General features: G+C 39.8%; 1 protein-coding gene across 9 annotated transcripts in view; it reads right to left on the bottom strand.

The window, feature by feature from the left end:
• Positions 1-225: 225 nt before the first annotated feature.
• LOC123514703 overlaps positions 226-4,655 on the bottom strand; it is a 94,150-nt gene continuing 89,720 nt past the window's right edge. The window contains exons 1-4 of one of the 9 annotated variants that reach the window (XR_006677669.1): positions 2,228-2,242; positions 1,487-1,631; positions 735-928; positions 226-505 (exon numbers count right to left, since the gene is read on the bottom strand). The gene's annotated coding sequence lies outside the window, so the exon portion shown is untranslated. Of the gene's footprint in view, positions 506-734; positions 929-1,486; positions 2,185-2,227; positions 2,369-4,655 lie in introns of those variants that run through there. The other 8 variants (XR_006677670.1, XR_006677673.1, XR_006677675.1 and 5 more) reach the window with 8 other exon arrangements.

Here is a 4,655-nt window from a genome sequence, read left to right as displayed (position 1 = left end):
TGCGTGTTATCAGGGAAGGGGCAGCGAGGCAGTGTCTTCCCTCCCTGGTGACGCTGCGTGTTATCAGGAAGGGCAGCGAGGCAGTGTCTTCCCTCCCTGGTGACGCTGCGTGTTATCAGGGAAGGGGCAGCGAGGCAGTGTGTCCTTCCTCACTGGATGACGCTGCGTGTTGTCAGGTCAGTGCGAGACTGTCCTCCCTCCCTGGATGACGCCGTCAGTCCTCCTGGATGACGCTGTGCGTTATCAGGGAAGGGGCAGAGAGACAGGTCAGTGCGAGACTGTCCTCCCTCCCTGGATGACGCCGTGTTTTCAGGGAAGGGGCAGCGAGGAATTGTGTCCTCCCTCCCTGGATGACGCTGCGTGTTGTCAGGTCAGAGCTGGTGCGAGGCAGTGTCATTCCTCTCTGGAAGGCGCTGCATGTTGTCAGGTTAGAGGTTGTCAGGACACGCTGGTTTGGTTCTCCCTTCAGTACTGGCCTCCCTTCAGTAGTCAGTATTGGCAGGACCTGTAACAAATAGCATTTTACCTTTACATTTTTATCATGAACAAACCTCAATTGCAAGACAGGTGTGCAAACCCCACAAAAAAAAATATATATATAAATAAATAATAAATAAATAAATTCACCGGTATTACTCATTCTCTTCTGATCACGAAACTTAGTTTTGCTTCTATTGCTTCTATCACCCTCGTTATGTTACCTTTAACACCGTTATATTACCTCGTCATCTTACCTTTAACACCAAGACTGAACAAATACTGATATCCAATACGCTCCTCCAATGAACGGGTTGAAACTGCCCAGCCTCTACTTCCGCCGGACCACATGCCTCCGCGATCTACGTACGTCCTCTAAAAGAGGACGACCTGGAGGACTCACATGGACTCTGTGGCCAGCGTGACCCGACCTTCTTTCTCGTATCCACTGCTGCAACAATAAAATTACCAATCATCAATTAAGAAACATCCTTCACCTGTTGTCATTAAGTCATTTTTAATGCCAAAAATAAGACCTTTTCTATGATCTAGGGAACACTGCACACTCTGATCATCAGAGTGACTGGCCTCAAATTAAAGGCAAGTGAATATATTACTGAAAGACTTGCGCCGTGACGCTTCAGCACTAACACTGCTTCAACTTTATACAATGTACACCGGTTCACATACGAAACTGGGGCTGAAACGTCACGGCACCCAATAACTCACACATCACAATATCCCACTAACTTAATAATCCCACCTGGTGTCACCCAGCCTGATGGACCGACTCCCAACAACCTGGATTAAACTCACTGCTGAGGTGAATTTGACCCGCCTTGAGTTAAGCCCCTACTCTACACCTATCTTGGACCACGTTTGGCACAAGGGTTTTTCCTCCACCTCCGTAGTGAACACAATCCATATGTGAGCCTATTTCTGCCATTTCAAAGTCATATAATCAGTTTTACATTAACACTTAATGCACATATTTCTTTATTTAAGATACCTGGTGAGAGAACGGATTCTGGCCTGGGCAAGACCGAAATGTAAATGTGGCTGGTATGTTAGGCAGCTGGGTAATCACAGACCGATATTCAGGCTCCCTCCATCTCGAGTAGGAATGAAGCTGCCACGTAGAGGCGATACATGCACTGAAATCACGCTTGTAATTACCGAATTACAAGGAAAGTTGAACACGCTTCAGGCAGCATTATCTACTGTTCAGATCGTTACACACACACACACACGGTATCAACCACCGGAACCGTTCATATACAAGCTAAATCTAAACAGAACAAGACACTAAGACGGAAATAGAAGAAACCCACGGAAAACTCTACACGTAGCTCACACCAAGGTTCGTGACAGAGCTTGGCCTACATCTGCGCCACCGCTCAGCGAGGAGAGGCCGACACACGCTAAGGGACACCCAAGAGCCACGAAAAGCACCTTGTAGCCTTGCTATTAATGCACATCCAAGCCCTCAACAATCATGTTACGAGGCGCTTTCCATTAATAAAACATTAACGCACTGTTTCATTACGGAATTGCAACTTCCAATGCGGATTAACTTTTATGAAGTAGAAAAGAGATGTTAAGAAATGCACTATAAACACAAGACTTAACACGAAATGTCAGGCAACACTTCCTGACCTCTAAAACACAACAGGGAACTTCCAAACATTCCTGTTCATGAGAAAAAGGCAAAGGTCCACACACACACACACACACACACACATCACTGTACAGTGTCTAACATGCTTTCCCGACACACAACAATGCCACGCGAGAAATGACACCAGGCTAGCACACAAAACCTATCAAACTAGTGACGAGGCAGTGCACCAGCCAGACACACTTCTTGGCGCACACACGTCTACAGAAGAAATCGTACGCGTGTGCCTCACTACTTTCGGCTTCACCTCCTCCTACTCCCCCATTCTCCTCCCTCCCTTGTTTGCAGTAAAGACACTTAATAACTAATTAACCACTCTCGGTGAGCATCGTTCTATATAAGCATTGTTACCTTAAATGTAAGCTAGTGGTAGCCTCCTCACTCGCGACACATTCCTTTACGTATAGATTTATGTCTAGCCATTTATCTATCTGTCTATCTACCTTCACACACACACACACACACACACACACACACACACACACACACACACATATATATATATATATATATATATATATATATATATATATATATATATATATATATATATATATATATATATATATATATATATATATGATTTATTTTTATTATTATCATTACCATTATTACTATTATTATTATTATTATTATTATTATTATTATTATTAATATTAATACCATCATTATTATCATTATTATTATTGTCATAGTTATTATTATCGTTATCATTATCATTGTTAACATTATTACTATTACTATTATTGATATTATTATTATTATCATTACAATAATAATAATAATAATAATAATAATAATAATAATAATAATAATAATAATAATAATAATAATAATATTATTATTATTATAATTTTTATTATTATTATTATTATTATTATTATTATTATTATTATTATCATTATCATTATTATCATTATTATTAATAATACCATCATTATTATCATTATCATTGTTATAGTTATTATTATCGTTATCATTATCATTGTTAACATTATTACCATTACTATTATTGATATTATTATTATTATTATTATCATTACAATAATGATAATAATAATAATAATAATAATAATAATTATTATTATTATTATTATTATTATTATCATTATTATTGTGAGGACACGTCGCATTAATGAAATGTCAAGACACATAATCCTTTAACCAGCCAAACCAACATATCCACATTTTGCTGCTTTAATCATGAAGCACGTAGGCCTACAAGCATGACGCCTAATTACTATTGCCAATGCTCACGGTACTGAAATGAGAAAGTGACAGTTTGAACAGCTTGTTTCAGCGAGGCGGGGATGCCACCTGCCACCTAGGTCCTGCCACCAGTGTTAATTAACACAGACACACACCTAATCATTTCTCAAACAATTTAATGATGTACTTTTAGACAAGTGTGTTTTTTGACCAGACAATTTGACGTCCTCGTTGTATTGACTATTCACCTGACCATCGCTTCATTGAGGGAGCACCTTCCACGTTTTGGAGGCACTGGTGACTGGTGGCTGGTGACTGGTGACAAGCTTCAAGCTCTTGTCGTCCACTCGTCCAGTGCTCCCGACAGTGCCATGTTAGTGGTGGAAGTGACGCCTTTCAACAATGATAAAAACAACAACAACAATGCATGTATGAATGCATTTTGTATGTACTGCACAATTGAGGTCACCTTTCACACACACACACACACACAAAACCGCGCAGTGTAGTGGTTAGCACGCTCGACTCACACTCGAAAGGGTCCAGGTTCGAGTCCCGGAGGCGGCGAGGCAAATGGGCAAGCCTCTTAATGTGTAGCCCCTGTTCACCTATTAGTAAATAGGTACAGGATGTAACTCGAGGGGTTGTGGCCTCGCTTTCCCGGTGTGTGGAGTGTGTTGTGGTCTCAGTCCTATCCGAAGATCGGTCTATGAGCTCTGAGCTCATAGACTGGGGAAGACTGTGGCTGGGTGACCAGCAAGCGACCAAGGTGAATTACACACACACACACACACACACACACACTGCAAGCAATAAGTGTTGCTCTCTAGTATTACTAATGGTTACTCTCTATGCTGTAAAGTGTGAGGGTTAAGTAAAACAGTAAAAGGGAGAAATTAGAGGTGGAAGGATGGAATGAGGAAAAAAAATGACATCATTCCGTGAGGCGGGTGAACGCTGCCATGCTACCGACATGTCTCACCAGAGAAGCTGCCACGGCACGGCAGGGACTCCAATCCAGGCTGGCTCCCACACCACCCCGGAACACGTCACCTTAACCCACCACACCACTCGTACCCCTATCTTCTAGCCCACACATTACATATATATATATATATATATATATATATATATATATATATATATATATATATATATATATATATATATATATATATATATATATATATATATATATATATATATATATATATATATATATATATATATATATATATATATATATATATATATATATATATATATATATATATATATATATATATATATA

The sequence above is a fragment of the Portunus trituberculatus genome, chromosome 38 (assembly GCF_017591435.1).
Source record: "Portunus trituberculatus isolate SZX2019 chromosome 38, ASM1759143v1, whole genome shotgun sequence".
Taxonomy (NCBI): domain Eukaryota; kingdom Metazoa; phylum Arthropoda; class Malacostraca; order Decapoda; family Portunidae; genus Portunus; species Portunus trituberculatus.
The sequence above is the reverse complement of the archived record's forward strand: the minus strand, read 5'-3'. Positions and strand labels throughout refer to the sequence as shown.